Here is a 26,955-nt window from a genome sequence, read left to right as displayed (position 1 = left end):
GGATGAAGTAGAAATTGGTACATCTGTTTTTACGTTAATGAACATAAACCTTGTTAAAAGTAATTACATTTGTAGCGTAAGCACATGTATAGTGTATAGCTACTTAAATAGCGAACGATTAGATGCGTGCTTCTGTCCAGTCAGTGATGCTATGTATGGCGCCACGTTGCGCATTGGGTAAGCTTATTTCTTTTGCCTTTGAGGGGACGAAGGAGAAATTGGTACATCTGTTTTTACGTTAATGAACATAAACCTTGTTAAAAGTAATTAAATTTGTAGCATAAGCACATGTATAGTGTGTAGCTACTTAAATAGCCAATGATTAGATGCGTGCTTCTGTCCAGGCACCGCTCGTCAGTGATACTATGTATGGCGCCACGTTGCGCATTGGGTAAGCTTATTTCTCTTGCCTTTGAGGGGACGAAGTAGAAATTGGTACATCTGTTTTTACGTTAATGAACATAAACCTTGTTAAAATTAATTAAATTTTTAGCGTAAGCACATGTATAGTGTGTAGCTACTTAAATAGCCAATGATTAGATGCGTGCTTCTATCCAGGCACCGCTCGTCAGTGATATTATGTATGGCGCCACGTTGCGCATTGGGTAAGCTTATTTCTCTTGCCTTTGAGGGGACGAAGTAGAAATTGGTACATCTGTTTCTACGTTAATGAACATAAACCTTGTTAAAAGTAATTAAATTTGTAGCATAAGCACATGTATAGTGTATAGCTACTTAAATAGCCAATGATTAGATGCGTGCTTCTGTCCAGGCACCGCTCGTTAGTGATACTATGTATGGCGCCACGTTGCGCATTGGGTAAACTTATTTCTTTTGCCTGTGAGGGGATGAAGTAGAAATTGGTACATCTGTTTTTACGTTAATGATCATAAACCTTGTTAAAAGTAATTAAATTTGTAGCGTAAGCACATGTATAGTGTATAGCTACTTAAATAGCCAATGATTAGATGCGTGCTTCTGTCCAGGCACCGCTCATCAGTGATACTATGTATGGCGCCACGTTGCGCATTGAGTAAGCTTATTTCTTTTTCCTTTGTGGGCACGAAGTAGAAATTGGTACATCTGTTTTTACGTTAATGAACATAAACCTAGTTAAAAGTAATTAAATTTGTAGCATAAGCACATGTATAGTGTATAGCTACTTAAATAGCCAATGATTAGATGCGTGCTTCTGTCCAGGCACCGCTCGTCAGTGATACTATGTATGGCGCTACGTTTCGCATTGGGTAAGCTTATTTCTTTTGCCTTTGAGGGGACGAAGTAGAAATTGGTACATCTGTTTTTACGTTAATGAACATAAACCTTGTTAAAAGTAATTAAATTTGTAGCGTAAGCACATGTATAGTGTATAGCTCCTTAATTAGCCAATGATTAGATGCGTGCTTCTGTCCAGGCACCGCTCATCAGTGATACTATGTATGGCGCCATGTTGCGCATTTGGTAAGCTTATTTCTTTTGCCTTTGAGGGGACGAAGTAGAAATTGGTACACCTGTTTTTACGTTAATGAACATAAACCTTGTTAAAAGTAATTAAATTTGTAGCGTAAGCACATGTATAGTGTATAGCTAGTTAAATAGCCAATGATTAGATGCGTGCTTCTGTCCAGGCACCGCTCATCTGTGATACTATGTATGGCGCCACGTTGCGCATTTGGTAAGCTTATTTCTTTTGCCTTTGAGGGGACGAAGTAGAAATTGGTACACCTGTTTTTACGTTAATGAACATAAACCTTGTTAAAAGTAATTAAATTTGTAGCGTAAGCACATGTATAGTGTATAGCTACTTAAATAGCCAATGATTAGATGCGTGCTTCTGTCCAGGCACCGCTCGTCAGTGATACTATGTATGGCGCCACGTTGCGCATTGGGTAAGCTTATTTCTTTTGCCTTTGAGGGGACGAAGTAGAAATTGGTACATCTGTTTTTACGTTAATGAACATAAACCTTGTTAAAAGTAATTAAAATTGTAGCGTAAGCACATGTATAGTGTATAGCTACTTAAATAGCCAAAGATTAGATGCGTGCTTCTGTCCAGGCACCGCTCGTCAGTGATACTATGTATGGCGCCAGGTTGCGCATTGGGTAGGCTTATTTCTTTTGCCTTTGAGGGGATGAAGTAGAAATTGGTACATCTGTTTTTACGTTAATGAACATAAACCTTGTTAAAAGTAATTACATTTGTAGCGTAAGCACATGTATAGTGTATAGCTACTTAAATAGCGAACGATTAGATGCGTGCTTCTGTCCAGTCAGTGATGCTATGTATGGCGCCACGTTGCGCATTGGGTAAGCTTATTTCTTTTGCCTTTGAGGGGACGAAGGAGAAATTGGTACATCTGTTTTTACGTTAATGAACATAAACCTTGTTAAAAGTAATTAAATTTGTAGCGTAAGCACATGTATAGTGTGTAGCTACTTAAATAGCCAATGATTAGATGCGTGCTTCTGTCCAGGCACCGCTCGTCAGTGATACTATGTATGGCGCCACGTTGCGCATTGGGTAAGCTTATTTCTCTTGCCTTTGAGGGGACGAAGTAGAAATTGGTACATCTGTTTTTACGTTAATGAACATAAACCTTGTTAAAATTAATTAAATTTTTAGCGTAAGCACATGTATAGTGTGTAGCTACTTAAATAGCCAATGATTAGATGCGTGCTTCTATCCAGGCACCGCTCGTCAGTGATATTATGTATGGCGCCACGTTGCGCATTGGGTAAGCTTATTTCTCTTGCCTTTGAGGGGACGAAGTAAAAATTGGTACATCTGTTTCTACGTTAATGAACATAAACCTTGTTAAAAGTAATTAAATTTGTAGCATAAGCACATGTATAGTGTATAGCTACTTAAATAGCCAATGATTAGATGCGTGCTTCTGTCCAGGCACCGCTCGTTAGTGATACTATGTATGGCGCCACGTTGCGCATTGGGTAAACTTATTTCTTTTGCCTGTGAGGGGATGAAGTAGAAATTGGTACATCTGTTTTTACGTTAATGATCATAAACCTTGTTAAAAGTAATTAAATTTTTAGCGTAAGCACATGTATAGTGTATAGCTACTTAAATAGCCAATGATTAGATGCGTGCTTCTGTCCAGGCACCGCTCATCAGTGATACTATGTATGGCGCCACGTTGCGCATTGAGTAAGCTTATTTCTTTTTCCTTTGTGGGGACGAAGTAGAAATTGGTACACCTGTTTTTACGTTAATGAACATAAACCTAGTTAAAAGTAATTAAATTTGTAGCATAAGCACATGTATAGTGTATAGCTACTTAAATAGCCAATGATTAGATGCGTGCTTCTGTCCAGGCACCGCTCGTCAGTGATACTATGTATGGCGCCACGTTTCGCATTGGGTAAGCTTATTTCTTTTGCCTTTGAGGGGACGAAGTAGAAATTGGTACATCTGTTTTTACGTTAATGAACATAAACCTTGTTAAAAGTAATTAAATTTGTAGCGTAAGCACATGTATAGTGTATAGCTCCTTAATTAGCCAATGATTAGATGCGTGCTTCTGTCCAGGCACCGCTCGTCAGTGATACTATGTATGGCGCCACGTTGCGCATTGGGTAAGCTTATTTCTTTTGCATTTGAGGGGACGAAGTAGAAATTGGTACATCTGTTTTTACGTTAATGAACATAAACCTTGTTAAAAGTAATTAAATTTGTAGCGTAAGCACATGTATAGTGTATAGCTACTTAAATAGCCAATGATTAGATGCGTGCTTCTGTCCAGGCACCGCTCATCAGTGATACTATGTATGGCGCCACGTTGCGCATTGGGTAAGCTTATTTCTTTTGCCTTTGAGGGGACGAAGTAGAAATTGGTACATCTGTTTTTACGTTAATGATCATAAACCTTGTTAAAAGTAATTAAATTTTTAGCGTAAGCACATGTATAGTGTATAGCTACTTAAATAGCCAATGATTAGATGCGTGCTTCTGTCCAGGCACCGCTCATCAGTGATACTATGTATGGCGCCACGTTGCGCATTGAGTAAGCTTATTTCTTTTTCCTTTGTGGGGACGAAGTAGAAATTGGTACATCTGTTTTTACGTTAATGAACATAAACCTAGTTAAAAGTAATTAAATTTGTAGCATAAGCACATGTATAGTGTATAGCTACTTAAATAGCCAATGATTAGATGCGTGCTTCTGTCCAGGCACCGCTCGTCAGTGATACTATGTATGGCGCCACGTTTCGCATTGGGTAAGCTTATTTCTTTTGCCTTTGAGGGGACGAAGTAGAAATTGGTACATCTGTTTTTACGTTAATGAACATAAACCTTGTTAAAAGTAATTAAATTTGTAGCGTAAGCACATGTATAGTGTATAGCTCCTTAATTAGCCAATGATTAGATGCGTGCTTCTGTCCAGGCACCGCTCGTCAGTGATACTATGTATGGCGCCACGTTGCGCATTGGGTAAGCTTATTTCTTTTGCATTTGAGGGGACGAAGTAGAAATTGGTACATCTGTTTTTACGTTAATGAACATAAACCTTGTTAAATGTAATTAAATTTGTAGCGTAAGCACATGTATAGTGTATAGCTACTTAAATAGCCAATGATTAGATGCGTGCTTCTGTCCAGGCACCGCTCATCAGTGATACTATGTATGGCGCCACGTTGCGCATTGGGTAAGCTTATTTCTTTTGCCTTTGAGGGGACGAAGTAGAAATTGGTACATCTGTTTTTACGTTAATGAACAATAACCTTGTTAAAAGTAATTAAATTTGTAGCGTAAACACATGCATAGTGTATAGCTACTTAAATAGCCAATGATTAGATGCGAGCTTCTGTCCAGGCACCGCTCATCAGTGATACTATGTATGGTCGCCACGTTGCGCATTGGGTAAGCTTATTTCTTTTGCCTTTGAGGGGATGAAGTAGAAATTGGTACATCTGTTTTTACGTTAATGAACATAAACCTTGTTAAAAGTAATTAAATTTGTAGCGTAAGCACATGTATAGTGTATAGCTACTTAAATAGCCAATGATTAGATGCGTGCTTCTGTCAAGGCACCGCTCATCAGTGATACTATGTATGGCGCCACGTTGCGCATTGGGTAAGCTTATTTCTTTTGCCTTTGAATGGACGAAGTAGAAATTGGTACACCTGTTTTTACGTTAATGAACATAAACCTTGTTAAAAGTAATTAAATTTGTAGCGTAAGCACATGTATAGTGTATAGCTACTTAAATAGCCAATGATTAGATGCGTGCTTCTGTCCAGGCACCGCTCGTCAGTGATACTATGTATGGCGCCACGTTGCGCATTGGGTAAGCTTATGTCTTTTGCCTTTGAGGGGACGAAGTAGAAATTGGTACATCTGTTTTTACGTTAATGAACATAAACCTTGTTAAAAGTAATTAAATTTGTAGCGTAAGCACATGTATAGTGTATAGCTACTTAAATAGCCAATGATTAGATGCGTGCTTCTGTCCAGGCACCGCTCGTCAGTGATACTATGTATGGCGCCAGGTTGCGCATTGGGTAGGCTTATTTCTTTTGCCTTTGAGGGGATGAAGTAGAAATTGGTACATCTGTTTTTACGTTAATGAACATAAACCTTGTTAAAAGTAATTACATTTGTAGCGTAAGCACATGTATAGTGTATAGCTACTTAAATAGCGAACGATTAGATGCGTGCTTCTGTCCAGTCAGTGATGCTATGTATGGCGCCACGTTGCGCATTGGGTAAGCTTATTTCTTTTGCCTTTGAGGGGACGAAGGAGAAATTGGTACATCTGTTTTTACGTTAATGAACATAAACCTTGTTAAAAGTAATTAAATTTTTAGCGTAAGCACATGTATAGTGTGTAGCTACTTAAATAGCCAATGATTAGATGCGTGCTTCTGTCCAGGCACCGCTCGTCAGTGATACTATGTATGGCGCCACGTTGCGCATTGGGTAAGCTTATTTCTCTTGCCTTTGAGGGGACGAAGTAGAAATTGGTACATCTGTTTCTACGTTAATGAACATAAACCTTGTTAAAAGTAATTAAATTTGTAGCATAAGCACATGTATAGTGTATAGCTACTTAAATAGCCAATGATTAGATGCGTGCTTCTGTCCAGGCACCGCTCGTTAGTGATACTATGTATGGCGCCACGTTGCGCATTGGGTAAACTTATTTCTTTTGCCTGTGAGGGGATGAAGTAGAAATTGGTACATCTGTTTTTACGTTAATGATCATAAACCTTGTTAAAAGTAATTAAATTTTTAGCGTAAGCACATGTATAGTGTATAGCTACTTAAATAGCCAATGATTAGATGCGTGCTTCTGTCCAGGCACCGCTCATCAGTGATACTATGTATGGCGCCACGTTGCGCATTGAGTAAGCTTATTTCTTTTTCCTTTGTGGGGACGAAGTAGAAATTGGTACATCTGTTTTTACGTTAATGAACATAAACCTAGTTAAAAGTAATTAAATTTGTAGCATAAGCACATGTATAGTGTATAGCTACTTAAATAGCCAATGATTAGATGCGTGCTTCTGTCCAGGCACCGCTCGTCAGTGATACTATGTATGGCGCCACGTTTCGCATTGGGTAAGCTTATTTCTTTTGCCTTTGAGGGGACGAAGTAGAAATTGGTACATCTGTTTTTACGTTAATGAACATAAACCTTGTTAAAAGTAATTAAATTTGTAGCGTAAGCATATGTATAGTGTATAGCTCCTTAATTAGCCAATGATTAGATGCGTGCTTCTGTCCAGGCACCGCTCGTCAGTGATACTATGTATGGCGCCACGTTGCGCATTGGGTAAGCTTATTTCTTTTGCATTTGAGGGGACGAAGTAGAAATTGGTACATCTGTTTTTACGTTAATGAACATAAACCTTGTTAAAAGTAATTAAATTTGTAGTGTAAGCACATGTATAGTGTATAGCTACTTAAATAGCCAATGATTAGATGCGTGCTTCTGTCCAGGCTCCGCTCATCAGTGATACTATGTATGGCGCCACGTTGCGCATTGGGTAAGCTTATTTCTTTTGCCTTTGAGGGGACGAAGTAGAAATTGGTACATCTGTTTTTACGTTAATGAACAATAACCTTGTTAAAAGTAATTAAATTTGTAGCGTAAACACATGCATAGTGTATAGCTACTTAAATAGCCAATGATTAGATGCGAGCTTCTGTCCAGGCACCGCTCATCAGTGATACTATGTATGGTCGCCACGTTGCGCATTGGGTAAGCTTATTTCTTTTGCCTTTGAGGGGATGAAGTAGAAATTGGTACATCTGTTTTTACGTTAATGAACATAAACCTTGTTAAAAGTAATTAAATTTGTAGCGTAAGCACATGTATAGTGTATAGCTACTTAAATAGCCAATGATTAGATGCGTGCTTCTGTCAAGGCACCGCTCATCAGTGATACTATGTATGGCGCCACGTTGCGCATTGGGTAAGCTTATTTCTTTTGCCTTTGAATGGACGAAGTAGAAATTGGTACATCTGTTTTTACGTTAATGAACATAAACCTTGTTAAAAGTAATTAAATTTGTAGCGTAAGCAAATGTATAGTGTATAGCTACTTAAATAGCCAATGATTAGATGCGTGCTTCTGTCCAGGCACCGCTCATCAGTGATACTATGTATGGCGCCACGTTGCGTATTGGGTAAGCTTATTTCTTTTGCCTTTGAGGGGACGAAGTAGAAATTGGTACATCTGTTTTTACGTTAATGAACGTAAACCTTGTGAAAAGTAATTAAATTTGTAGCGTAAGCAAATGTATAGTGTATAGCTACTTAAATAGCCAATGATTAGATGCGTGCTTCTGTCCAGGCACCGCTCGTCAGTGATACTATGTATGGCGCCACGTTGCGCATTGGGTAAGCTTATTTCTTTTGCCTTTGAGGGGACGAAGTAGAAATTGGTACATCTGTTTTTACGTTAATGAACATAAACCTTGTTAAAAGTAATTAAATTTGTAGCGTAAGCACATGTATAGTGTATAGCTACTTAAATAGCCAATGATTAGATGCGTGCTTCTGTCCAGGCACCGCTCATCAGTGATACTATGTATGGCGCCACGTTGCGCATTGGGTAAGCTTATTTCTTTTGCCTTTGAGGGGACAAAGTGGAAATTGGTACATCTGTTTTTACGTAAATGAACATAAACCTTGTTAAAAGTAATTAAATTTGTAGCGTAAGCACATGTATACAGTATAGCTACTTAATTAGCCAATGATTAGATGCGTGCTTCTGTCCAGGCACCGCTCATCAGTGATACTATGTATGGCGCCACGTTGCGCATTGGGTAAGCTTATTTCTTTTGCCTTTGAGGGGAGGAAGTAGAAATTGGTACATCTGTTTTTACGTTAATGAACATAAACCTTGTTAAAAGTAATTAAATTTGTAGCGTAAGCACATGTATAGTGTATAGCTACTGAAATAGCCAATGATTAGATGCGTGCTTCTGTCCAGGCACCGCTCATCAGTGATACTATGTATGGCGCCACGTTGCGCATTCGGTAAGCTTATGTCTTTTGCCTTTGAGGGGACGAAGTAGAAATTGGTACACCTGTTTTTACGTTAATGAACATAAACCTTGTTAAAAGTAATTAAATTTGTAGCGTAAGCACATGTATAGCGTATAGCTACTTAAATAGCCAATGATTAGATGCGTGCTTCTGTCCAGGCACCGCTCATCAGTGATACTATGTATGGTGCCACGTTGCGCATTGGGTAAGCTTATTTTTTTTGCCTTTGAGGGGAGGAAGTAGAAATTGGTACATCTGTTTTTACGTTAATGAACATAAACCTTGTTAAAAGTAATTAAATTTGTAGCGCAAGCACATGTATAGTGTATAGCTACTTAAATAGCCAATGATTAGATGCATGCTTCTGTCCAGGCACCGCTCATCAGTGATACTATGTATGGCGCCACGTTGCGCATTGGGTAAGCTTATTTCTTTTGCCTTTGAGGGGACGAAGTAGAAATTGGTACATCTGTTTTTACGTTCATGAACATAAACCTTGTTAAAAGTAATTAAATTTGTAGCATAAGCATATGTATAGTGTATAGCTACTTCAATAGCCAATGATTAGACGCGTGCTTCTGTGCAGGCACCGCTCGTCAGTGATACTATGTATGGCGCCACGTTGCGCATTGGATCAGCTTATTTCTTTTGCCTTTGAGGGGACGAAGTAGAAATTGGTACATCTGTTTTTACGTTAATGAACATAAACCTTGTTAAAAGTAATTAAAATTGTGGCGTAAGCACATGTATAGTGTATAGCTACTTAAATATCCAATGATTAGATGCATGCCTCTGTCCAGGCACCGCTCATCAGTGATACTATGTATGGCGCCACGTTGCGCATTGGGTAAGCTTATTTCTTTTGCCTTTGAGGGGACGAAGTAGAAATTGGTACATCTGTTTTTACGTTAATGAACATAAACCTTGTTAAAAGTAATTAAATTTGTAGCGTAAGCATATGTATAGTGTATAGCTACTTCAATAGCCAATGATTAGATGCGTGCTTCTGATCAGGCACCGCTCATCAGTGATACTATTTATGGCGCCACGTTGCGCATTGGGTAAGCTTATTTCTTTTGCCTTTGAGGGGACGAAGTAGAAATTGGTACATCTGTTGTTACGATAATGAACATAAACCTTGTTAAAAGTAATTAAATTTGTAGCGTAAGCACATGTATAGTGTATAGCTACATAATAGCCAATGATTAGATGCGTGCTTCTGTCCAGGCACCGCTCGTCAGTGATACTATGTATGGCGCCACGTTGCGCATTGGGTAAGCTTATTTCCTTTGCCTTTGAGGGGACGAAGTAGAAATTGGTACATCTGTTTTTACGTTAATGAACATAAACCTTGTTAAAAGTAATTAAATTTGTAGGGTAAGCACATGTATACTGTATAGCTACTTAAATAGCCAATGATTAGATGCGTGCTTCTGTCCAGGCACCGCTCATCAGTGATACTATGTATGGCGCCACGTTGCGCATTGGGTAAGCTTATTTCTTTTGCCTTTGAGGGGACGGAGTAGAAATTGGTACATCTGTTTTTACGTTAATGAACATAAACCTTGTTAAAAGTAATTAAATTTGTAGCGTAAGCACATGTATAGTGTATAGCTACTTAAATAGCCAATGATTAGATGCGTGCTTCTGTCCAGGCACCGCTCGTCAGTGATACTATGTATGGCGCCACGTTGCGCATTGGGTAAGCTTATTTCTTTTGCCTTTGAGGGGACGAAGTAGAAATTGGTACATCTGTTTTTACGTTAATGAACATAAACCTCGTTAAAAGTAATTAAATTTGTAGCGTAAGCACATGTATAGTGTATAGCTACTTAAATAGCCAATGATTAGATGCGTGCTTCTGTCCAGGCACCGCTCATCAGTGATACTATGTATGGCGCCACGTTGCGCATTGGGTAAGCTTATTTCTTTTGCCTTTGAGGGGACGAAGTAGAAATTGGTACATCTGTTTTTACGTTAATGAACATAAACCTTGTTAAAAGTAATTAAATTTGTAGTGTAAGCACATGTATAGGGTATAGCTACTTAAATAGCCAATGATTACATGCGTGCTTCTGTCCAGGCACCGCTCATCAGTGATACTATGTATGGCGCCACGTTGCGCATTGGGTAAGCTTATTTCTTTTGCCTTTGAGGGGACGAAGTAGAAATTGGTACATCTGTTTTTACGTTAATGAACATAAACCTTGTTAAAAGTAATTAAATTTGTAGCGTAAGCACATGTATAGTGTATAGCTACTTAAATAGCCAATGATTAGATGCGTGCTTCTGTCCAGGCACCGCTCATCAGTGATACTATGTATGGCGCCACGTTGCGCATTGGGTAAGCTTATTTCTTTTGCGTTTGAGGGGACGAAGTAGAAGTTGGTACATCTGTTTTTACGTTAATAAACATAAACCTTGTTAAAAGTAATTAAATTTGTAGCGTAAGCACATGTATAGTGTATAGCTACATAAATAGCCAATGATTAGATGCGTGCTTCTGTCCAGGCACCGCTCGTCACTGAAACTATGTATGGCGCCACGTTGCGCATTGGGTAAGCTTATTTTTTTTGCCTTTGAGGGGACGAAGTAGAAATTGGTACATCTGTTTTTACCTTAATGATCATAAACCTTGTTAAAAGTAACTAAGTTTGTAGCGTAAGCACATGTATAGTGTATAGCTACTTAAATAGCCAATGAGTAGATGCGTGCTTCTGTCCAGGCACCGCTCGTCAGTGATACTATGTATGGCGCCACGTTGCGCATTGGGTAAGGTTATTTTTTTTGCCTTGGAGGGGACGAAGTAGAAATTGGTACATCTGTTTTTACGTTAATGAACATAAACCTTGTTGAAAGTAATTAAATTTGTAGCGTAAGCACATGTATAGTGTATAGCTACTTAAATAGCCAATGATTAGATGCGTGCTTCTGTCCAGGCACCGCTCGTCAGTTATACTATGTATGGCGCCACGTTGCGCATTGGGTAAGCTTATTTTTTTTGCCTTTGAGGGGACGAAGTAGAAATTGGTACATCTGTTTTTACGTTAATGAACATAAACCTTGTTAAAAGTAATTAAATTTGTAGCGTAAGCACATGTATAGAGTATAGCTACTTAAATAGCCAATGATTAGATGCGTGCCTCTGTCCAGGTACCGCTCGTCAGTGATACTATGTATGGCGCCACGTTTCGCATTGGGTAAGCTTATTTTTTTGCCTTTGAGGGGACGAAGTAGAAATTGGTACATCTGTTTTTACGTTAATGAACATAAACCTTGTTAAAAGTAATTAAATTTGTAGCGTAAGCACATGTATAGTGTATAGCTACTTAAATAGCCAATGATTAGATGCATGCTTCGGTCCAGGCACCGCTCGTCAGTGATACTATGTATGTTGCCACGTTGCGCATTGGGTAAGCTTATTTTTTCTGCCTTTGAGGGGACGAAGTAGAAATTGGTACATCTGTTTTTACGTTAATGAACATAAACCTTGTTAAAAGTAATTAAATTTGTAGCGTAAGCAAATGTATAGTGTATAGCTACTTAAATAGCCAATGATTAGATGCGTGCTTCTGTCCAGGCACCGCTCGTCACTGATACTATGTATGGCGAAACGTTGCGCATTGCGTAAGCTTATTTTTTTTGCCTTTGAGGGGATGAAGTAGAAATTGGTAAATCTGTTTTTACGTTAATGAAAATAAACCTTGTTAAAAGTAATTAAATTTGTAGCGTAAGCACATGTATAGTGTATAGCTACTTAAATAGCCAATGGTTAGATGCGTGCTTCTGTCCAGGCACCGCTCGTCAGTGATACTATGTATGGCGCCACGTTGCGCATTGGGTAAGCTTATTTTTTTTGCCTTTGAGGGGACGAAGTAGAAATTGGTACATCTGTTTTTACGTTAATGAACATAAATTTTGTTAAAAGTAATTAAATTTGTAGCGTAAGCACAAGTATAGTGAATAGCTACTTAAATAGCCAATGATTAGATGCGTGCTTCTGTCCAGGCTCCGCTCGTCAGTGATACTATGTATGGCGAAATGTTGCGTATTGGGTAAGCTTATTTTTTTTGCCTTTGAGGGGACGAAGTAGAAATTGGTACATCTGTTTTTACGTTAATGAAAATAAACCTTGTTAAAAGTAATTAAATTTGTAGCATAAGCACATGTATAGTGTATAGCTACTTAAATAACCAATGATTAGATGCGTGCTTCTGCCCAGGCACCGCCCGGCACTGATACTATGTATGGCGCCACGTTGCGCATTGGGTAAGCTTATTTATTTTGCCTTTGAGGGTACGAAGTAGAAATTGGTACATCTGTTTTTACGTTAATGACATAAATTTTGTTAAAAGTAATTAAATTTGTAGCGTAAGCACATGTATAGTGTATAGCTACTTAAATAGCCAATGATTAGATGCGTGCTTCTGTCCAGGCACCGCTCGTCAGTGATACTATGTATAGCGCCACGTTGCGCATTGGGTAAGCTTATTTTTTTTGCCTTTGAGGGGACGAAGTAGAAATTGGTACATCTGTTTTTACGTTAATGAACATAAACCTTGTTAAAAGTAATTAAATTTGTAGCGTAAGCACATGTATAGTGTATAGCTACTTAAATAGCCAATGATTAGATGCGTGCTTCTGTCCAGGCACTGCTCGTCAGTGATACTATGTAGGGCGCCACGTTGCGCATTGGGTAAGCTTATTTTTTTTGCCTTTGAGGGGACGAAGTGGAAATTGGTACATCTGTTTTTACGTTAATGACCATAAATTTTGTTGAAAGTAATTAAATTTGTAGCGTAAGCACATGTATAGTGTATAGCTACTTAAATAGCCAATGATTAGATGTGTGCTTCTGTCCAGGCACCGCTCGTCAGTTATACTATGTATGGCGCCACGTTGCGCATTGGGAAAGCTTATTTTTTTTGCCTTTGAGGGGATGAAGTAGAAATTGGTACATCTGTTTTTACGTTAATGAACATAACCGTTGTTAAAAGTAATTAAATTTGTAGCATAAGCACATGTATAGTGTATAGCTACTTAAATACCCAATGATTAGATGCGTGCTTCTGTCCAGGCACCGCTCGTCAGTGATACTATGTATGGCGCCACGTTGCGCATTGGGTAAGCTTTCTTTTTCTGCCTTTGAGGGGACGAAGTAGAAATTGGTACATCCGTTTTTACGTTAGTGAACATCAACGTTGTTAAAAGTAATTAAATTTGTAGCGTAAGCACATGTATAGTGTATAGCTACTTAAATTGCCAATGATTAGATGCGTGCCTCTGTCCAGGTACGCTCGTCAGTGATACTATGTATGGCGCCACGTTTCGCATTGGGTAAGCTTATTTTTTTGCCTTTGAGGGGACGAAGTAGAAATTGGTACATCTGTTTTTACGTCAATGAACATAAACCTTGTTAAAAGTAATTAAATTTGTAGCGTAAGCACATGTATAGTGTATAGCTACTTAAATAGCCAATGATTAGATGCGTGCTTCGGTCCAGGCACCGCTCGTCAGTGATACTATGTATGGCGCCACGTTGCGCATTGGGTAAGCTTATTTTTTCTGCCTTTGAGGGGACGAAGTAGAAATTGGTACATCTGTTTTTACGTTAATGAACATAAACCTTGTAAAAAGTAATTAAATTTGTAGCGTAAGCACATGTATAGTGTATAGCTACTTAAATAGCCAATGATTAGATGCGTGCTTCTGTCCAGGCTCCGCTCGTCAGTGATACTATGTATGGCGAAATGTTGCGTATTGGGTAAGCTTATTTTTTTTGCCTTTGAGGGGACGAAGTAGAAATTGGTACATCTGTTTTTACGTTAATGAAAATAAACCTTGTTAAAAGTAATTAAATTTGTAGCGTAAGCACATGTATAGTGTATAGCTACTTAAATAGCCAATGATTAGATGCGTGCTTCTGCCCAGGCACCGCCCGTCACTGATACTATGTATGGCGCCACGTTGCGCATGGGGTAAGCTTATTTTTTTTGCCTTTGAGGGTACGAAGTAGAAATTGGTACATCTGTTTTTACGTTAATGAACATAAATTTTGTTAAAAGTAATTAAATTTGTAGCGTAAGCACATGTATAGTGTATAGCTACTTAAATAGCCAATGATTAGATGCGTGCTTCTGTCCAGGCACCGCTCGTCAGTGATACTATGTATGGCGCCACGTTGCGCATTGGGTAAGCTTAATTTTTTGCCTTTGAGGGGACGAAGTAGAAATTGGTACATCTGTTTTTACGTTAATGAACATAAACCTTGTTAAAAGTAATTAAATTTGTAGCGTAAGCACATGTATAGTGTATAGCTACTTAAATAGCCAATGATTAGATGCGTGCTTCTGTCCAGGCACTGCTCGTCAGTGATACTATGTAGGGCGCCACGTTGCGCATTGGGTAAGCTTATTTTTTTTGCCTTTGAGGGGACGAAGTGGAAATTGGTACATCTGTTTTTACGTTAATGACCATAAATTTTGTTGAAAGTAATTAAATTTGTAGCGTAAGCACATGTATAGTGTATAGCTACTTAAATAGCCAATGATTAGATGTGTGCTTCTGTCCAGGCACCGCTCGTCAGTTATACTATGTATGGCGCCACGTTGCGCATTGGGTAAGCTTATTTTTTTTGCCTTTGAGGGGATGAAGTAGAAATTGGTACATCTGTTTTTACGTTAATGAACATAACCCTTGTTAAAAGTAATTAAATTTGTAGCGTAAGCACATGTATAGTGTATAGCTACTTAAATACCCAATGATTAGATGCGTGCTTCTGTCCAGGCACCGCTCGTCAGTGATACTATGTATGGCGCCACATTGCGCATTGGGTAAGCTTTCTTTTTCTGCCTTTGAGGGGACGAAGTAGAAATTGGTACATCCGTTTTTACGTTAATGAACATAAACGTTGTTAAAAGTAATTAAATTTGTAGCGTAAGCACATGTATAGTGTATAGCTACTTAAATAGCCAATGATTAGATGCGTGCCTCTGTCCAGGTACCGCTCGCCAGTGATACTATGTATGGCGCCACGTTTCGCATTGGGTAAGCTTATTTTTTTGCCTTTGAGGGGACGAAGTAGAAATTGGTACATCTGTTTTTACGTTAATGAACATAAACCTTGTTAAAAATAATTAAATTTGTAGCGTAAGCACATGTATAGTGTATAGGTACTTAAATAGCCAATGATTAGATGCGTGCTTCGGTCCAGGCACCGCTCGTCAGTGATACCATGTATGGCGCCACATTGCGCATTGGGTAAGCTTATTTTTTCTGCCTTTGAGGGGACGAAGTAGAAATTGGTACATCTGTTTTTACGTTAATGAAAATAAACCTTGTTAAAAGTAATTAAATTTGTAGCGTGAGCACATGTATAGTGTATAGCTACTTAAATAGCCAATGATTAGATGCGTGCTTCTGCCCAGGCACCACCCGTCACTGATACTATGTATGGCGCCACGTTGCGCATTGGGTAAGCTTATATTTTTTTGCCTTTGAGGGGACGAAGTAGAAATTGGTACATCTGTTTTTACGTTAATGAACATCAATTTTGTTAAAAGTAATTAAATTTGTAGCGTAAGCACATCTATAGTGTATAGCTACTTAAATAGCCAATGATTAGATGCGTGCTTCTGTGCAGGCACCGCTCGTCAGTGATACTATGTATGGCGCCACGTTGCGCATTGGGTAAGCTTATTTTTTTTGCCTTTGAGGGGACGAAGTAGAAATTGGTACATCTGTTTTTACGTTAATGAACATAAATTTTGTTAAAAGTAATTAAATTTGAAGCGTAAGCACATGTATAGTGTATAGCTACTTAAATAGCCAATGATTAGATGCGTGCTTCTGTCCAGGCACCGCTCGTCAGTGATACTATGTATGGCGCCACGTTGCGCATTGGGTAAGCTTATTTTTTTTGCCTTTGACGGGACGAAGTAGAAATTGGTACATCTGTTTTTACCTTAATGATCATAAACCTTGTTAAAAGTAACTAAATTTGTAGCGTAAGCACATGTATAGTGTATAGCTACTTAAATAGCCAATGATTAGATGCTTGCTTCTGTCCAGGCACTGCTCGTCAGTGATACTATGTATGGCGCCACGTTGCGCATTGGGTAAGCTTATTTTTTTTGCCTTTGAGGGGACGAATTAGAAATTGGTACATCTGTTTTTACGTTAATAAACATAAATTTTGTTAAAAGTAATTAAATTTGTAGCGTAAGCACATGTATAGTGTATAGCTACTTAAATAGCCAATGATTAGATGTGTGCTTCTGTCCAGGCACCGCTCGTCAGTTATACTATGTATGGCGCCACGTTGCGCATTGGGTAAGCTTATTTTTTTTGCCTTTGAGGGGATGAAGTAGAAATTGGTACATCTGTTTTTACGTTAATGAACATAACCCTTGTTAAAAGTAATTAAATTTGTAGCGTAAGCACATGTATAGTGTATAGCTACTTAAATACCCAATGATTAGGTGCGTGCTTGTGTCCAGGCACCGCTCGTCAGTGATACTATGTATGGCGCCACATTGCGCATTGGGTAAGCTTATTTTTTCTGCCTTTGAGGGGACGAAGTAGAAATTGGTACATCCGTTTTTACGTTAATGAACATAAACGTTGTTAAAAGTAATTAAATTTGTAGCGTAAGCACATGTATAGTGTATAGCTACTTAAATAGCCAATGATTAGATGCGTGCTTCTGTCCAGGCACCGCTCGTCACTGATACTATGTATGGCGAAACGTTGCGCATTGGGTAAGCTTATTTTTTTTGCCTTTGAGGGGATGAAGTAGAAATTGGTACATCTGTTTTTACGTTAATGAAAATAAACCTTGTTAAAAGTAATTAAATTTGTGGCGTAAGCACATGTATAGTGTATAGCTACTTAAATAGCCAATGTTTAGATGCGTGCTTCTGTCCAGGCACCGCTCGTCAGTGATACTATGTATGGCGCCACGTTGCGCATTGGGTAAGCTTATTTTTTTTGCCTTTGAGGGGACGAAGTAGAAATTGGTACATCTGTTTTTAAATTAATGATCATAAATTTTGTTAAAAGTAATTAAATTTGTAGCGTAAGCACATGTATAGTGTATAGCTACTTAAATAGCCAATGATTAGATGCGTGCTTCTGTCCAGGCACCGCTCGTCAGTGATACTATGTATGGCGCCACGTTGCGCATTGGGTAAGCTTATTTTTTTTTGCCTTTGAGGGGACGAAGTAGAAATTGGTACATCTGTTTTTACGTTAATGAACATAAATTTTGTTAAAAGTAATTAAATTTGTAGCGTAAGCACATGTATAGTGTATAGCTACTTAAATAGCCCATGATTAGATGCATGCTTCTGTCCAGGCACCGCTCGTCAGTGATACTATGTATGGCGCCACGTTGCTCATTGGGTAAGCTTATTTTTTTTGCCTTTGAGGGGACGAAGTAGAAATTGGTACATCTGTTTTTACCTTAATGATCATAAACCTTGTTAAAAGTAACTAAATTTGTAGCGTAAGCACATGTATAGTGTATAGCTACTTAAATAGCCAATGATTAGATGCTTGCTTCTGTCAAGGCACTGCTCGTCAGTGATACTCTGTATGGCGCCAGGTTGCGCATTGGGTAAGCTTATTTTTTTTGCCTTGGAGGGGACGAAGTAGAAATTGGTACATCTGCTTTTACGTTAATGAACATAAACCTTGTTAAAAGTAATTAAATTTGTAGCATAAGCACATGTATAGTGTATAGCTACTTAAATAGCCAATGATTAGATGCGTGCTTCTGTCCAGGCACCGCTCGTCAGTGATACTATGTAAGGCGCCACGTTGCGCATTGGGTAAGCTTATTTTTTTTGCCTTTGAGGGGACGAAGTAGAAATTGGTACATCTGTTTTTACCTTAATGAACATAAACCTTGTTAAAATTAATTAAATTTGTAGCGTAAGCACATGTATAGTGTATAGCTACTTAAATAGCCAATGATTAGATGCGTGCCTCTGTCCAGGCACCGCTCGTCAGTGATACTATGTATGGCGCCACGTTGCACATTGGGTAAGCTTATTTTTTTTGCCTTTGAGGGTACGAAGTAGAAATTGGTACATCTGTTTTTACCTTAATGAACATAAACCTTGTTAAAAGTAATTAAGTTTGTAGCGTAAGCACATGTACAATGTATAGCTACTTAAAAAGCCAATGATTAAATCCTAGCTTCTGTCCAGGCACCGCTCGTCAGTGATACTAGTTATGCCGCCACGTTGCGTATTGTTTAAGCTTATTTTTTTTGCCTTTGAGAGGACGAAGTAGAAATTGGTACATCTGTTTTTACGTTAATGAACATAAACCGTGTTAAAAGTAATTAAATTTGTAGCGTAAGCACATGTATAGTGTATAGCTACTTAAATAGCCAATGATTAGATGCGTGCTTCTGTCCAGGCTTCGCTCGTCAGTGATACTAGTTATGCCGCCACGTTGCACATTGGGTAAGCTTATTTTTTTTTGCCTTTGAGAGGACGAAGTAGAAATTGGTACATCTGTTCTTACGTTAATGAACATAAACCTTGTTAAAAGTAATTAAATTTGTAGCGTAAGCACGTGTATAGTGTATAGCTACTTAAATAGCCAATGATTAGATGCGTGCTTCTGTCCAGGTACCGCTCGTCAGTGATACTAGGTATGCCGCCACGTTGCGCATTGGGTAAGCTTATTTTTTTTTGCCTTTGAGGGGACGAAGTAGAAATTGGTACATCTGTTTTTACGTTAATGAACATAAACCTTGTTACATTTAATTAAATTTGTAGCTTAAGCACATGTATAGAGTATAGCTACTTAAATAGCCAATGATTAGATGCGTGCTTCTGTCCAGGCACCGCTCGTCAGTGATTCTAGGTATGCCGCCACGTTGCGCATTGGGTAAGCTTATTTTTTTTGCCTTTGAGGGGACGAAGTAGAAATTGGTACATCTGTTTTTACATTAATGAACATAAACCTTGTTAAAAGTAATTAAGTTTGTAGCGTAAGCACAGGTATAGTGTATAGCTACTTAAAAAGCCAATGATTAGATCCGTGCTTTTTTCCAGGCACCGCTCGTCAGTGATACTAGGTATGCCGCCACATTGCGCATTAGGTAAGCTTATTTTTTTTGCCTTTGAGGGGACGAAGTAGAAATTGGTACATCTGTTTTTACCTTAATGAACATAGACCTTGTTAAAATTAATTAAATTTGTAGCGTAAGCACATGTATAGTGTTTAGCTAATTAAATAGCCAATGATTAGATGCGTGCTTCAGTCCAGGCACCGCTCGTCATTGATACTATGTATGTCGCCACGTTGCGCATTGGGTAAGCTTATTTTTTTTGCCTTTGAGGGGACCTGTTTCGACGTTAATGAACATAAATCTTGTTAAAAGTAATTAAATTTGTAGCGTAAGCAAATGTATAGTGTATAGCTACTTAAATAGCGAATGATTAGATGCGTGCTTCTGTCCAGGCACCGCTCGTCAGTGATACTATGTATGCCACCACGTTGCGCATTGGGTAAGCTTATTTTTTTTGCCTTTGAGGGGACGAAGTAGAAATTGGTACATCTGTATTTACGTTAATGAACATAAACCTTGTTAAAAGTAAATAAATTTGTAGCGTAAGCACATGTATAGTGTATAGCTACTTAAAAGAGCCAATGATTAGATGCGTGCTCCTGCCCAGTCACCGCTCGTCAGTGATACTATGTTTGGTGCCACGTTGCGCATTGGGTAAGCTTATTTTTTTTGCCTTTGAGGGGACGAAGTAGAAATTGGTAAATCTGTTTTTACCTTAATGAACATAAACCTTGTTAAAAGTAATTAAATTTGTAGCGTAAGCACATGTATAGTGTATTGCTACTTAAATACCCAATGATTAGACGCCTACTTCTGTCCAGGCACCGCTCGTCAGTGATACTAGGTATGCCGCCACGTTGCGCATTGTGTAAGCTTATTTCTTTTGCCTTTGAGGGGACGAAGTAGAAATTGGTACATCTGTTTTTCCATTAATGAACATAAACCTTGTTAAAAGTAATGAAATTTGTAGCGTAAGCACATGTATAGTGTATAGCTACATAAATAGCCAATGAATAGATGCGTACTTCAGTCCAGGCACCACTCGTCCGTGATACTAGTTATGCCGCCTCGTTGCGCATTGTGTAAGCTTATTTCTTTTGCTTTTGAGGGGACGAAGTAGAAATTGGTACATCTGTTTCTACGTTAATGAACATAAACCTTGTTAAAATTAATTAAATTTGTAGCTTAAGCACATGTATAGTGTATAGCTACTTAAATAGCCAATGATTAGATGCGTGCTTCTGTCCAGGCACCGCTCGTCAGTGATACTATGTATGGCGCAACGTTGCGCATTGGATAAGCTTATTCTTTTTGCCTTTGAGGGGACGAAGTAGAAATTGGTACATCTGTTTCTACGTTAATGGGCATAAACCTTGTTAAAAGTAATTAAATTTGAGCGTAAGCACATGTATAGTGTATAGCTACTTAGATAGCCAATGATTAGAGGCGTGCTTCTGTCCAGGCGCCGCTCGTCAGTGATACTATGTATGGCGCCACGTTACGCATTGGGTAAGCTTATTTTTTTGCCTTTGAGGGGACGAAGTAGAAATTGGTACATCTGTTTTTACGTTAATGAACATCAACCTTGTTAAAATGTATTGAATTTGTAGCGTAAGCACATGTATACTGTATAGCTACTTAAATAGCAAATGATTAGATGCGTGCTTCTGTCCAGGCACCGCTCGTCAGTGATACTATGTATGGCGCCACGTTACGCATTGGTTAAGCTTATTTTTTTTGCCTTTGGGGGGACGAAGTAGAAATTGGTACATCTGTTTTTACGTTAATGAACATAAACCTTGTTAAAATTAATTAAATTTGTAGCGTAAGCACATGTATTGTGTATAGCTACTTAAATAGCCAATGATTAGATGCGTGCTCCTGTCCAGGCACCGCTCGTCAGTGATACTATGTATGGCGCCACGTTGCGCATTGGGTAAGCTTTTTTCTTTTTGCCTTTGAGGGGACGAAGTAGAAATTGGTACATCTGTTTTTACGTTAATGAACATAAACCTTGTTAAAATTAATTAAATTTGTAGCGTAAGCACATGTATAGTGTATAGCTACTTAAATAGCCAATGATTAGATGCGTGCTTCTGTCCAGGCACCGCTCGTCAGTGATGCTATGCATGGCGCCACGTTGCGCATTGGGTAAGCTTATTATTTTTGCCTTTGACAGGACGAATTAGAAATTGGTACATCTGTTTTTACGTTAATGAACATAAACCTTGTTAAAAGTAATTAAATTTGTAGCGTAAGCACATGTATAGCGTATAGCTACTTAAATAGCCAATGATTAGATGCGTGCTTCTGTCCAGGCACCGCTCGTCAGTGATACTATGTATGGCGCCACGTTGCGCATTGGGTAAGCTTATTTCTTTTGCCTTTGAGGGGACGAAGTAGAAATTGGTACATCTGTTTTTACCTTAATGAACATAACCCTTGTTAAAATTAATTAAATTTGTAGTGTAAGCACATGTATGGTGTTTAGCTACTTAAATAGCCAATGATTAGATGCGTGCTTCTGTCCAGGCACCGCTCGTCAATGATACTAGGTATGCCGCCACGTTGTGCATTGGGTAAGCTTATTTCTTTTGCCTTTGAGGGGACGAAGTAGAAATTGGTACATCTGTTTTTACGTAAATGAACATAAACCTTGTTAAAAGTAATTAAATTTGTAGCGTAAGCACATGAATAGTGTATAGCTACTTAAATAGCCAATGATTAGATGCGTGCTTCTGTCCAGGCACCGCTCGTCAGTGATACTATGTAAGGCGCCACGTTGCGCATTGGGTAAGCTTATTTTTTTTGCCTTTGAGGGGACGAAGTAGAAATTGGTACATCTGTTTTTACGTTAATGAACTTAAACCTTGTTAAAATTAATTAAATTTGTAGCGTAAGCACATGTATAGTGTATAGCTACGTAAATAGCCAATGATTAGATGCGTGCTTCTGTCCAGGCACCGCTCGTCAGTGATACTAGGTATGCCGCCAAGTTGCGCATTGGGTAAGCTAATTTTTTTGCCTTTGAGGGGACGAAGTAGAAATTAGTACATATGTTTTTACCTTAATGAACGTAAACCTTTTTAAAATTAATTAAATTTGTAGCATAAGCACATGTATAGTGTATAGCTACTTAAATAGCCAATGATTAGATGCGTGCTTCTGTCCAGGCACTGCTCGTCAGTGATACTATGTATGGCGCCACGTTGCGCATTGGGTAAGCTTATTTCTTTTGCCTTTGAGGGGACGAAGTAGAAATTGGTACATCTGTTTTTACCTTAATGATCATAAACCTTGTTAAAAGTAACTAAATTTGTAGCGTAAGCACATGTATAGTGTATAGCTACTTAAATAGCCAATGATTAGATGCTTGCTTCTGTCAAGGCACTGCTCGTCAGTGATACTCTGTATGGCGCCAGGTTGCGCATTGGGTAAGCTTATTTTTTTTGCCTTGGAGGGGACGAAGTAGAAATTGGTACATCTGCTTTTACGTTAATGAACATAAACCTTGTTAAAAGTAATTAAATTTGTAGCATAAGCACATGTATAGTGTATAGCTACTTAAATAGCCAATGATTAGATGCGTGCTTCTGTCCAGGCACCGCTCGTCAGTGATACTATGTAAGGCGCCACGTTGCGCATTGGGTAAGCTTATTTTTTTTGCCTTTTAGGGGACGAAGTAGAAATTGGTACATCTGTTTTTACCTTAATGAACATAAACCTTGTTAAAATTAATTAAATTTGTAGCGTAAGCACATGTATAGTGTATAGCTACTTAAATAGCCAATGATTAGATGCGTGCCTCTGTCCAGGCACCGCTCGTCAGTGATACTATGTATGGCGCCACGTTGCACATTGGGTAAGCTTATTTTTTTTGCCTTTGAGGGTACGAAGTAGAAATTGGTACATCTGTTTTTACCTTAATGAACATAAACCTTGTTAAAAGTAATTAAGTTTGTAGCGTAAGCACATGTACAATGTATAGCTACTTAAAAAGCCAATGATTAAATCCTAGCTTCTGTCCAGGCACCGCTCGTCAGTGATACTAGTTATGCCGCCACGTTGCGTATTGTTTAAGCTTATTTTTTTTGCCTTTGAGAGGACGAAGTAGAAATTGGTACATCTGTTTTTACGTTAATGAACATAAACCGTGTTAAAAGTAATTAAATTTGTAGCGTAAGCACATGTATAGTGTATAGCTACTTAAATAGCCAATGATTAGATGCGTGCTTCTGTCCAGGCTTCGCTCGTCAGTGATACTAGTTATGCCGCCACGTTGCACATTGGGTAAGCTTATTTTTTTTTGCCTTTGAGAGGACGAAGTAGAAATTGGTACATCTGTTCTTACGTTAATGAACATAAACCTTGTTAAAAGTAATTAAATTTGTAGCGTAAGCACGTGTATAGTGTATAGCTACTTAAATAGCCAATGATTAGATGCGTGCTTCTGTCCAGGTACCGCTCGTCAGTGATACTAGGTATGCCGCCACGTTGCGCATTGGGTAAGCTTATTTTTTTTTGCCTTTGAGGGGACGAAGTAGAAATTGGTACATCTGTTTTTACGTTAATGAACATAAACCTTGTTACATTTAATTAAATTTGTAGCTTAAGCACATGTATAGAGTATAGCTACTTAAATAGCCAATGATTAGATGCGTGCTTCTGTCCAGGCACCGCTCGTCAGTGATTCTAGGTATGCCGCCACGTTGCGCATTGGGTAAGCTTATTTCTTTTGCCTTTGAGGGGACGAAGTAGAAATTGGTACATCTGTTTTTACATTAATGAACATAAGCCTTGTTAAAAGTAATTAAGTTTGTAGCGTAAGCACAGGTATAGTGTATAGCTACTTAAAAAGCCAATGATTAGATCCGTGCTTTTTTCCAGGCACCGCTCGTCAGTGATACTAGGTATGCCGCCACATTGCGCATTAGGTAAGCTTATTTTTTTTGCCTTTGAGGGGACGAAGTAGAAATTGGTACATCTGTTTTTACCTTAATGAACATAGACCTTGTTAAAATTAATTAAATTTGTAGCGTAAGCACATGTATAGTGTTTAGCTAATTAAATAGCCAATGATTAGATGCGTGCTTCAGTCCAGGCACCGCTCGTCATTGATACTATGTATGTCGCCACGTTGCGCATTGGGTAAGCTTATTTTTTTTGCCTTTGAGGGGACCTGTTTCGACGTTAATGAACATAAATCTTGTTAAAAGTAATTAAATTTGTAGCGTAAGCAAATGTATAGTGTATAGCTACTTAAATAGCGAATGATTAGATGCGTGCTTCTGTCCAGGCACCGCTCGTCAGTGATACTATGTATGCCACCACGTTGCGCATTGGGTAAGCTTATTTTTTTTGCCTTTGAGGGGACGAAGTAGAAATTGGTACATCTGTATTTACGTTAATGAACATAAACCTTGTTAAAAGTAAATAAATTTGTAGCGTAAGCACATGTATAGTGTATAGCTACTTAAAAGAGCCAATGATTAGATGCGTGCTCCTGCCCAGTCACCGCTCGTCAGTGATACTATGTTTGGTGCCACGTTGCGCATTGGGTAAGCTTATTTTTTTTGCCTTTGAGGGGACGAAGTAGAAATTGGTAAATCTGTTTTTACCTTAATGAACATAAACCTTGTTAAAAGTAATTAAATTTGTAGCGTAAGCACATGTATAGTGTATTGCTACTTAAATACCCAATGATTAGACGCCTACTTCTGTCCAGGCACCGCTCGTCAGTGATACTAGGTATGCCGCCACGTTGCGCATTGTGTAAGCTTATTTCTTTTGCCTTTGAGGGGACGAAGTAGAAATTGGTACATCTGTTTTTCCATTAATGAACATAAACCTTGTTAAAAGTAATGAAATTTGTAGCGTAAGCACATGTATAGTGTATAGCTACATAAATAGCCAATGAATAGATGCGTACTTCAGTCCAGGCACCACTCGTCCGTGATACTAGTTATGCCGCCTCGTTGCGCATTGTGTAAGCTTATTTCTTTTGCTTTTGAGGGGACGAAGTAGAAATTGGTACATCTGTTTCTACGTTAATGAACATAAACCTTGTTAAAATTAATTAAATTTGTAGCTTAAGCACATGTATAGTGTATAGCTACTTAAATAGCCAATGATTAGATGCGTGCTTCTGTCCAGGCACCGCTCGTCAGTGATACTATGTATGGCGCAACGTTGCGCATTGGATAAGCTTATTCTTTTTGCCTTTGAGGGGACGAAGTAGAAATTGGTACATCTGTTTCTACGTTAATGGGCATAAACCTTGTTAAAAGTAATTAAATTTGAGCGTAAGCACATGTATAGTGTATAGCTACTTAGATAGCCAATGATTAGAGGCGTGCTTCTGTCCAGGCGCCGCTCGTCAGTGATACTATGTATGGCGCCACGTTACGCATTGGGTAAGCTTATTTTTTTGCCTTTGAGGGGACGAAGTAGAAATTGGTACATCTGTTTTTACGTTAATGAACATCAACCTTGTTAAAATGTATTGAATTTGTAGCGTAAGCACATGTATACTGTATAGCTACTTAAATAGCAAATGATTAGATGCGTGCTTCTGTCCAGGCACCGCTCGTCAGTGATACTATGTATGGCGCCACGTTACGCATTGGTTAAGCTTATTTTTTTTGCCTTTGGGGGGACGAAGTAGAAATTGGTACATCTGTTTTTACGTTAATGAACATAAACCTTGTTAAAATTAATTAAATTTGTAGCGTAAGCACATGTATTGTGTATAGCTACTTAAATAGCCAATGATTAGATGCGTGCTCCTGTCCAGGCACCGCTCGTCAGTGATACTATGTATGGCGCCACGTTGCGCATTGGGTAAGCTTTTTTCTTTTTGCCTTTGAGGGGACGAAGTAGAAATTGGTACATCTGTTTTTACGTTAATGAACATAAACCTTGTTAAAATTAATTAAATTTGTAGCGTAAGCACATGTATAGTGTATAGCTACTTAAATAGCCAATGATTAGATGCGTGCTTCTGTCCAGGCACCGCTCGTCAGTGATGCTATGCATGGCGCCACGTTGCGCATTGGGTAAGCTTATTATTTTTGCCTTTGACAGGACGAATTAGAAATTGGTACATCTGTTTTTACGTTAATGAACATAAACCTTGTTAAAAGTAATTAAATTTGTAGCGTAAGCACATGTATAGCGTATAGCTACTTAAATAGCCAATGATTAGATGCGTGCTTCTGTCCAGGCACCGCTCGTCAGTGATACTATGTATGGCGCCACGTTGCGCATTGGGTAAGCTTATTTCTTTTGCCTTTGAGGGGACGAAGTAGAAATTGGTACATCTGTTTTTACCTTAATGAACATAACCCTTGTTAAAA

This window comes from Schistocerca piceifrons, chromosome 6 (assembly GCF_021461385.2).
Source record: "Schistocerca piceifrons isolate TAMUIC-IGC-003096 chromosome 6, iqSchPice1.1, whole genome shotgun sequence".
Lineage (NCBI taxonomy): Eukaryota > Metazoa > Arthropoda > Insecta > Orthoptera > Acrididae > Schistocerca > Schistocerca piceifrons.
This window is presented reverse-complemented; position numbering follows the sequence as displayed.